General features: G+C 46.1%; 1 pseudogene; it reads left to right on the top strand.

Moving 5' to 3' along the window:
- Positions 1–539: 539 nt before the first annotated feature.
- On the top strand, positions 540–658 carry LOC111729063 (annotated as a pseudogene).
- Positions 659–10,583: the final 9,925 nt, after the last annotated feature.

Below are 10,583 nucleotides of genomic sequence, written 5' to 3'. Positions count from 1 at the left end.
TTTAAGTGTCTCTATGGTTTAGTTCTTCACAAAAATCATCTGATATTTAACATCTGCTCCATCTTCAAATTACCTTGGGCATTTTTCTAAGACTCTGAAAATGAGTAAGGAGCTCTAACTTTCCAAGTGTCTACCAAAGCCAAAGAGATATTAATTAGAGGCAGGAGGGGAAGGAATTGGGAGCTGGTCTCGCCAAAGGAAGTTAGTTTATTCCTTAACAAATGAATGAAATGTGAGTTCAGAAGGTAGAACAGAAACCTTTTAAACTCTTCACAGCTAGACAAGAAATTGAATGGAAGAGATAGATAAGATGGTAAAAACGTAGCAACAAATAAGTCAGAAATTTCCCGTAACTTGGAAGATAAGATAATAAGGTTAAAAATGCTTCAAACTTTGTTTTTTGGATATTGAGGAACACGCTAGGAGTCAGCAAATTTTGTTCTGTAAAGGGCCAGATAGCAAGCTACAAACCTGTAGTCTTCAGATACACATTCTCTTTTGTTTCTTTTAACAACTCTTTAAAAATGTTTTTAAAAATTCTTTATGGCCATGCCTCCCTGAACAAGCCCAATCCTGTCTGATCTTGGAAGCTAAGCAGGGACAGGTCTGGTTAGTACTTGGGTGGGAGACAACCTAGGAAGACCAGGTGCTGTAGAGATTGTAAGCTGACAAGTTCCTTGCAATCTGTGCGGTAAACCAAGAGTTGCCTCATCTAAAAAATAAAATAAAATAAATCCTTAGTAGGAGTTTGTCCACCCTTGTTCTAGAAGATGGTGTGTGTGTAAATTACAATTTGATTTCACCTGGAAGAATACTTATTGTGGTAAGGTCAACTTTGCAGAATTAGCAGTGGAAACCCTTAGGGCAGCAGTACCCAACCATTTTGGCACCAGTACTTGTGCTCTTATGAGAATCTAATGCTTGATCATCTGAGGTGGAGTTGAGACGGAAATGCTAGTGCTGGGAAGCGGCTGCAAATACAGATGAAGTTTCACTGGCTAGCCTGCTGCTCACCTCTTGCTATACGGTCTGTTTCCTAACAGGCCACTGATTGACACCCATCCACAGCCGGGGGTTTGAGGACTCCTGCTCTGAGGTAGATGCTAAGAAGACTCTGAATAAGGGAAAGACTAAATCCAAGACTTACTAACAAGAGATCCTCAGCCTGCACATAGGGCAACTACTCCCAGCACAAAGAGCTATTTGGTGGAGGGGACCAGGTTTGAGTGAATCTAAGGATCTGTGCAAAAGCTATTCAATGTGAAAAAAATAATCAAAAAGTGTGATTTGAGCAGGACACGGAGCACCTGGTCACCTAGAAGCTGGAGAACTCCCCCAGGAGTTTCAGAACAAACCCAAATGCAATCTGGAAGCCAGGGTCAAGGAGAGGCAAACCCTCAGAGTATTTTTTGACCACAAGGCAGGGGAAGTCCAGAGTTTTATAATTACCAAGTAGCCTATACTATACTTTGGGATTAAGTGAAATCTCTGCAAAATGTAATTTACCTGCCTGAGATCAGCCTAAAATACTTTATGGGGTAGACCCTGATGGATGTAGAGAAATTATGCCTGAAAAATTGGAGTCTGAGAACCCTGGGAGTTCTGATGCTAGAAAGAAAGTGGTTAGAAATGTTTCCTTTTTGCCTTCCCCCATGGGGACTGCTTTTCCCTAGGGAGGAGAAAGCAAGGCTGAAGATAGAAACTACAGAGAAACTACAGAGTATCTAAACAGCACTTGACAAATAAGTTTTTGAGAGACTAAGGGAGGGGCTCTCCCTGATGCTGACTGAAAAGACCAGAGGTCAAAAGTCTTAAGCTTAGATCAACTTGTTAAGAAGATAGGCAGAACAATGCTTCATCCCACTCACTATAGCCTGGAGCTAGAACCTTTAAGACTAAATAAGAGCTAGGTACCTAATTGGGAGGAGGAAGGGTTAGAACCACACCAACCACAGGTCTTCTGAAAATAACCATGTATTTCAGTTTCCAAGGTATTTTTGCAAACATTGTTTGATCTGAAGCTCCTAATACATGACAGAGATTATTCTCCCAATTTTTATAGATGAAGAAATTGATGATCCAAAGGGTTGAGCTACTTTCCTCAAATCCCTCAAGATTCCAAATCGAATGCTACTTTTACACTACTGTCCCTGTTCCTAGTAAGAAAACAACAAAGTGGGAAATGGCTAGCAAAGAAGTGTATCCCTGGAAGAGGTGACTCAGGAGCTGGAGAGGGTGGGACAGAAATGAGTAATTAGAAGGTGAGGATGGTGGGCTTGTGAAAAAAAGTTAAGGCTTACAGAAGACTGAGAATTGAAAAGGCTTTTAAATTGAAACAGTTCTGAATCTAGAGTCTGCTTTCCAAGGAAACAGGGGAATGAGTTTTTAAAATGTTGAGGGTAACCAGTAAGAGGATTGAGATGGCTCCCAGGGGTTTCCACTAGGGGCAGACGGATACACCAGAGCAATGACTTCCTGCTCAGTTGATCATGTTGTGGAAAAGATCCAAAATCAGACTGGCAAGAAACCAAGCAGCACCCGGAGAGTTGTAGAACTTAGATTTATTACGCCAGCGGTCCCAGAAGAGCTAGTGCTCTGAAGATCTGGGCCCAGAACTCGGTTGCAACATTTCTTATATAGACCTTTTTTGGCACAGCCTGATTGATTGGGTAATTTGAACTCAGGCTGCTACAAAGTGGCGGGAGTTGCTATGGTTGCAGGTAGTTACATTGCATTACAAGGGGGGAGGGAGTTGCTATGGGTTACCGGAAGTTACAAAGTGTTACAAAGCATGGGAGTTGCTAGGGGGTACATTTACATTTACTTCACATTTACATTTTTAACTTAGACAAACAGTTACATTTGTAGCTTAGACAGATTAAACAAAAAGGGAAGATGAGTCTTTAGTCAATTTCAAGTACAGTCTATGCAGCAAGCATATTTACAGAAGCAGAACAGAGAGCTGATTAGCTTTTTGAATGAAAATTCCTCTTCATTCTCCCCTTTTGATGCCCATTTAAATTCTTATAGGGCATCAACCTCATCAACCTCTTGACCCCTCTGGGTCAGGGGCTGGTAATTCCACAGTATAAGGATCCTTGCTGCAGTCTTTCTCTCAATTATAGCCCCTATGAGGGAGGTAATCAACTGGACAACAAGAGGCAACAGACAAGGGAGAAGGAGGCAGGCCCCGAGGAGGAGGAGTACTATTAAGGTTTTAAAGCCCCCGAAGGTAGAGAACCATCCCTCCAAAAGGCTATTGGGGTTCCATTCGTGCCATACTTGCATGGGCACATGTGCCAGCTTTGTCATTTTTTCAACAAGGTTCTCAACTGCTCGGCCCTGGTCATCTATCTGCAGGCAACAGTTGGTGAGATTGAATTTTCCACGCACGCCTCCCTCTGCTGCTAATAGTCTTGTCCTAACCTGTTTTGGTAGATGGCATTTCTCATCTGAGTTTGTTGATGTACAAAGAGGGTCAGGGCTCTCCCAGTCTCGTTAGTAATGATTTCTAAGACTGCCTGCAGTCGGATAATCCGGTTTAACATGTAAATGGGGGTATCATATCCCCAAGATACATCTTCTGCCCAAGTAGCAGGTCCATAGTATTGGATTATTCACTCTAGGGGCCATTCATCATTGTTCCAATCCCCTATTTGGAGTTCTCTTTTTACCCATTGTAAGGGTTGTGGGACCAGGTAACCAAGCAGTTCCCCTGTTTTCAGAGGTAAGTGGAAAAAGGAAGGCTTTATCATGCCAGTTATACAGCTCCCTTCCCAATTTTGGGGGAGACAGATGTAGGCCTTGTTTCCACAAATCCACTAAAGCCCACGTGGGGCTATCCAGTCGTGGATTCTGCCTGGATCCTGCCAGGCTCTAATTAGCTCTGGGAATCTGGCCAACGAATTTTTTTCTGTCCTGTTTCCCTACCACATGCTTTGTTTGGAGGTGGCATTATAGTATCGTTAGCCTAGGGAAATTAAGTTTCTGACTGACTATAAGATTTCCTCTAGCCAGGCAGTATTATCCTATAATAGTATGTTTTAAAATCCATTAACCATCATCAGAGGGGTGGGGCCATTATATTTGGCATTGCCTTGGTGGGAACTAATTCTGTAGCTTCCATGGCCACCTATCCCCCATTGGAGTTCTCCCACATACATAGCAGGAAGTGACATTCAGGGAGTGAGCTATTTCTTCAGCCATTTTGAGAGATAAGTTTTTAGTTGATTGTGGTGGTGAGGGTAGTGGTTCAGTTACTTCTTTGTAGAAGGACTTATAAACCTGAAAGGCTCGAGTTAGACGGTCTAGTATTTGACCTTTGATACAAATTTGAACATAGGAATTTAGCCCTATCCCATCAATGCCAAGTGTTAATACTTCTCCAGACTTCCAACGGGGATTCAGGGGGTGGGTTATGATTAGTTCTAATGGATTGCACTTATGTGTGGTGCAGTTTGATAGAGCTATCCTCTTTTTTAAATACACTTCTTGTTGGTGCTGTCTTTTCCCCAAGTATCACATAGGACACATAACCAATAGGCACAGCTTCTTTCACATATGAAGCTGTGAGGATATATATATTTTTCTTCTGTCCTGTAGCTTTTTTCCCAGCTGAGAGATCTGCAGGGTCTCCCTTCCTTCCATTGACCCTGACTCACAGCAGCACAAGCATCAAACTTTAGGGTAATATGACTGGGCTTTCCTTTTACTCTAGCCTGGGCCAACATGGGTCCATCTGTCCATCCTCCCCAGTCCCCTAAAGCTACCTTTATTTCAAAAACTGTTTCAGTGGGAGGGTCATTTGGATTATAACATACATAAGGTTGGTTATTTCCTAGGTCACATACTGAATATTGAGTCTGGTTATAGGTACAGGTCCCTTTCTGAGTTCCCTGGCATTCATAGTAGCTATAGAAAAGTAAGGTAGTAGAAATTCTTCGACCTTCTTTGGTGACATGGATACACAGTTCACAGTTCTCTGCCCTAATTTTCCTCAATCCCCAGGGTCTAATTATAAGGAGCCCCATGATGAGATTTCTCAGGCTTCGGCTGTGCATGGACCAGCCAGCCTCCAGTTGGTGGCTGGAGCAGGGCATGTCATCTTTCTCGGGGTCAACTTACAAGGGTCGGTGGGATCCGTCTGTGCCATCCACGAAGGGGTTTCTGCAGAAGCAGCCAGTTTCAGCTGACTGCGGTAAACATCTGGACAGTCTAGACAGTTGATCCTCAAGCTTCTGCTGTGCGTAGACTGGCCAGGTTCTGGGGGTGGCCAGAGCAGGGCCAAAGATCTCAGATGGATTTCTGCTGCCTCTGATTTGGAGTAGCTGATCAGCAAGAGGCTCTGCAGTCCAAGTCTCCTAGTTTTCCGGAGATGCTGCTGCTCTCTCCCCTGGTGGATCCAGGGGGTGATACCTGCAATTTTAATAGCAGTGGGAGTTGCTAATATAACAGTGTGAGGGCTTATCCAGCTTGGCTGGAGTTGCTTCTTCTTCCAATCTTTAACCCATATTTTATCTCCTGGCTGAAAGGAGTGGACCCAATTCCCTAAAGGAATAGGGGCTCTTTATAAAGTTTCCTGAGCGATGTGGCAGAGGATCATCCTCAAGGCGTGAAGGTGTTGGGACACTTCTAGGTCAGCCATTAATCTAGGGTCTCCTTTTAACTTTCCTATCACTAGGGGATGTCTCCCGTAAAGGATTTCGAAAGGGGACTAGCCTGAAGGCCTTGGGGTGCATCGCGTTTGGAGTAGAGCCAAAGGCAGCAAATCAATCCAAGGTAACTGGGTTTCCTGACAAAGCTTAGCTAGAGTGGTTTTGAGGGTCTGGTTCATGCATTCAACTTTCCCTGAACTCTGTGGCTTGTAGGCTGTGTGGAGCTTCCATTTGACTTCTAAAGCTTTGGACAAGGTCTGGACTATCTCAGACACAAAGGCAGGTCCATTGTCTGATCCTATAGTGAGGGGTAACCTGTATCTTGGAACAATTTCTCTTAATAAGGCTCTAGCTACTTCTCATGTTCGTTCAGTGTGTGTAGGAAAAGCTTCAACCCATACAGAGTAGATGCAAACCAACACAAGCAAGTATCGGTGGCCCCTGCAGGGCTTGACCTCAGTAAAATACACTTCTAGGTCTTTGAATGGCATAGTTCCAATTGTTTACACCCCTGGATTAGCTTTATTTCATGCACAAGTCACACATCTAGCACTGATCTGAGTGCACAGGAGTGGGAGTTTGGGTATGAAATAGTAGTGGCCTAACAGGCTTTCTAAAGAAGTCTTCCCTAGGTGAGTTAATTCATGGTGTTGTTTTACTAGATGAACTGCCAGAGCAGTGGGAATAAAGATTCTCTGATCTGGAAGCTCCCACCAGCCCTCCTTCTTCCTGGTTCCCCCTTCACTTGAAGCCCTTCGTTCTTCTTTCTTAGTGTATTTTGGGGATAGAGGCAATTCTGGTGCCAGGAGAACCTTGGAGATTGGCTTAGGACCCATTTTGGCACTCAGTTGGGAAGCCTCCTTAGCTGCTTGGTCTGCTAGTCGATTTCCCCCACTGACAGAGTTGGTTCTTCTCTGGTGGCCCTTGCAGTGAATGACTGCCACTTTAGAAGGCTTCCAAACTGCCTCTAACAGTTGGAGGATTTCTTCTTCGTTCTTGATTTCTTTTCCTCCCACCATCAGTAATCCCCTCTCTTTATAAATAGCCCCATGTATGTGCAAGGTAGCAAAGGCATACCTTGAGTCTGTGTAGATATTGGTCCATCTCCCTTCAGCCTGTCATAGTCCCTAGATAAGTGTCCATAGTTCGGCCCACTGTGCTGACCAGCCCTGTGGTAGAGCCTCAGTTCTAATTACCTCATCGGTAGTTGTTATTGCATAGCCAGCTTTGCGTTGTCCTTCATGGATGAAGCTGCTCCCATCAGTGAATAATACCAGTTCTGAGTCCTGAAGAGGAACATCTGTCAGATATGGCCTGCTTGAATAAACTTCATCCGTGACCTCCTCACAATCATGGTCGGGAGGCCCCTCCTCAGTGGGTAGAAACGTAGCGGGGTTTAATGTACGTACAGTTTCGAGACAGACTCATGGATTTTCGCATAGCAGTCCCTGATAATGTTTTTCTGGCATTGGTCAGCCACTTATGTTCTTGATTATTCATTAATGCAGTTATAGCATGGGGGACCTTTACATTTATATTTTGTCCCAGCATAAGCTTGTCCGCTTCTCTGACCAGGATTACTGTGGCAGCTAAGGCCTGGACACATGATGGCCATCCCACAGCCATTTGGATCTAGCCATTTGGACAAATATGCAATTGGGCCTCGCCATGGCCTGACTGTTTGTGTGAGGACCCCCAATGCAGTGCGATTCTTCTCATGTATGAAGAGGTTAAAATCTCAAGTCACATCTGGTAGCCTTAATGCTGGGGTGCTGGTTGAGTCTCTTTATCGCTCTGAAAACTTTTTCTTGTTTTGAGCCCCATTCCAGGGGTCTTTATCAGACCCAACTGTGGCCTCATACAGTGGCTTGGCAATCTCAGAGAATCCTGGTATCAAGATCTGACAAAATCCGACAGCCCCTAGGAATTCACGGACCTTGGTGTTTGGCCGAGGTATTGAGCAGATGGCCAGTTTCCTTTCATGTCCAAGTGCCCAACATCCTTCCGAAATGATGAACCCAAGGTATCTGACCTCCTGTTTGCAGATTTGAGCCTTATTCCATGACATCTTGTATCCGTGGTAGAGAGTAGGGCCAGTAAGGCTCTAATACTTTCCAATAGTCTAGCCAGCAGCAGGTCATCTATGTACTGGAGTAAAGTGCAGTTCAAAGTTTCTCCAGGGAAGGCAGCCAGATCTGCAGCCAGCACTTTGCCAGACAGGGTGAGTGAGTTCTTGAAGCCCTGAGGCAGTTGAGTCCAGGTCAGTTGTGTTTTTCTCCTGGTATGTGGGTCTTCCCATTCAAAGGTGAACAAAGGCTGGCTGGCTGGTGATAACTGGAGACTGAAGAAGGCATCTTTAAGGTCGAGACACATGAACCAGCTCGCTTGAGCAGGTAAGAAACTCCTGAGGGTGTACAGGCTTGGGACCACTGGATGGATAGTGACCACTGCATTGCTGATGGCGCGGAGGTCCTGGACGGGGCAGAAGCCCTCCAGGCTTCTTGACCAGAAAGAGTGGAGTGTTCCAAGGTGACTGACATTCAACTAGAATTCTGGTATCACGTAAACACTGGATGTGGTCCAGAATTCTTAGGCATGCTTTCCACAGCACTGGATATTGCCTCTGTGTGACAGGGAAGGTTCCTGGCCTCAGGTCTACCATGATGGGTGCGTGATTTTTGGCTAGACCAGGGCTCCCTTTTCTGCACAGTCTCAGCCATCATTAGAGTAGGCTGGCTCCTCAGTGTGAGACTGGTCGGCTTCCCTATGGTAAAGGTGATTTGTGCTCCAAGTTTTATTAATAAGTCTCTACTCAAAAGGGGAATGGGGCACTCTAGTAGGTACAAGAACTCATGAGTCACTAGGTGGCCCCCTAAATGACATGAGCGGGCTTTACAGAATGAGCGGGCGACTCAGTTCCCCGTGGCCCCAATGATAGTTGCCGTTCGATCCGTGAGGGGAGCCACAAGCTTAGTTATCACAGAGTATTCAGCCCATGTCCACCATAAAAGTCATTGATCACCCCCCTATATCTATTGTGACCGTAGGCTCCTGGGGGCCTAGGATCAGGGATTGTTCCTAGTCTGATTGTTCTTCAGCCCAGCCAATAAGCTCTTGGACAACTGGCTCGGGCTGGTACTTTCCTTTATAGGGTTGAGTGAACTTCATCGGCCTTTCAGGCGTTTTTCTACGATGAGGGCATTCGTTTCTCCAATGACCATTTTTTTTGCAGTAGGCACATTGGTCCCAGCAAAGTGGGGGTCTCCTTTTGGTTGCTCTTTTCCATGGGGGAGCAGCAGTCTGTTGTATTGGACCCGGGTTCCCTAATGCAACTGCCTCAGGGATGCCTCTGTTTCATCCGTTTGTCAGCTACTTTTTGGGCCTCCTGGTCGTGGTTTCCAAACATCTTGTTTGCGACCTCCAGTAGCTGGGTGGCGTTCATCTCAGTAAAGCCCTCTAATTTTTGAAGCTTATGGCAGATGTCAGTGAAGGATTGTGCCACAAATGCCACGTTGACCATGCGCTGGTTCTCCTGTGCTTTGGGGTCAAAAGGGGTATACACCCGGAACACCTCACATAGTCCCTCATAGAACTCTGTGTTCTACTCATCTGGCTTCTGGAGTACCTCTGCCATTTTTTACATGTTTGTTGGTTTCCTAGCCCCAGCTTTTACCCCTTGCAGTATGGCCTGCCGGTACTTGTTGAAAGACTCTTTTCCGTGTGGGACGTTGAAGTCCCAATTGGGCCTGGCGTCTGGCACAGCCTCTGAGGCCCATGTTACAGGGTCCAGTACACCATCTGGTGCTTGTCCTTGAAGCCATCCTCGCAATTCTGACAGAATCTGGCATCATTCTTCGGTGTTGAAGAGGGTTAGGAGGAGTTGACAGCAGTCATCCCAGGTAGGCTGATGAGTTTGGAAGATGGACTCGAGCAGATCAATCATCGCCTGGGGTTTCTCTGAATATGGCGGGGTGTGTTGCTTCCACTTGAGGAGGTCAGTTGTGCTGAATGGTTGATAGTAGGGGACAGGGCGGCCTGGCTGGAGTGTGACATTTGCTCCGATCTCAAAGGGACCTCACACCTCTCGGAGGGGCATCTGAAGGGCTACAAATTGCTGAGCTGGTTTGCGTGGCCGAACGAAGGTGCCGTGGGCTCGGGCTTGGTGGTCGCTTGAGTCGTTAGGACAATGAAGGCATCAATGGTGAAGGACTGTCTGGCAATTCTGGGTAGAATGGCTGTGCAGGGACTGGTGGAGCTTCTGGGATGTACGGTGGTGAGAAGATAGGTTCTTCCTCAGGGTCCCCTTGGTGGATTGCTTTTGTTGGCTCCTCCTTGTTCTTTCCCTGAGTCAATCGGGCCATAAGTACCTTACTCTATCCCTGCCTATTCGCACAGAACCAGACCCAAGGGAGCACTATAGTGGTGATTTACAATCATGAGTCTATGTATGGAAACTGGTCTGGATGTCCAGAGGTCCCTGTCTCTACCTGGTACACAGCTCTCACAGTGGGGAAGTCTAGGGACCCTTCCGAGGGCCATACTACCCTGAAGGCGAGCCATTCAAGCTCACAAAGAGTGTGAAGCTTTCCCAGGGTCAGCTTGACCCCATAATCCTCTGAGAAACCTTTCTTAATTTTTTCAACATACAATTTAAGACAGTTGGCTTAGAGGAACCTCCCCCCATGCCACCCACGATAGACAATCATGCCACATGGAGGGTTGGAGGATAGGGTCAGGGAAACTTTGGAAGGGATGCCCATCTCCGGCCGCACACTCGGGGATTTTTCAGGCGCCTCTTAGCATTGGTGGGTCGGTATAAATCCCTGACACAGATCACTGGAGTAGACTCCTCACGGAGATCCGGTGCCATCATCTTAAGCTGTATGAGGTTCACCATAGAACCGCGGATTGGGGCTCAACTCTCGCTTC

Source organism: Pteropus vampyrus, unplaced genomic scaffold, assembly GCF_000151845.1.
Source record: "Pteropus vampyrus isolate Shadow unplaced genomic scaffold, Pvam_2.0 Scaffold244, whole genome shotgun sequence".
In the NCBI taxonomy this organism is placed as follows: domain Eukaryota; kingdom Metazoa; phylum Chordata; class Mammalia; order Chiroptera; family Pteropodidae; genus Pteropus; species Pteropus vampyrus.
This window is presented reverse-complemented; position numbering and strand designations above follow the sequence as displayed.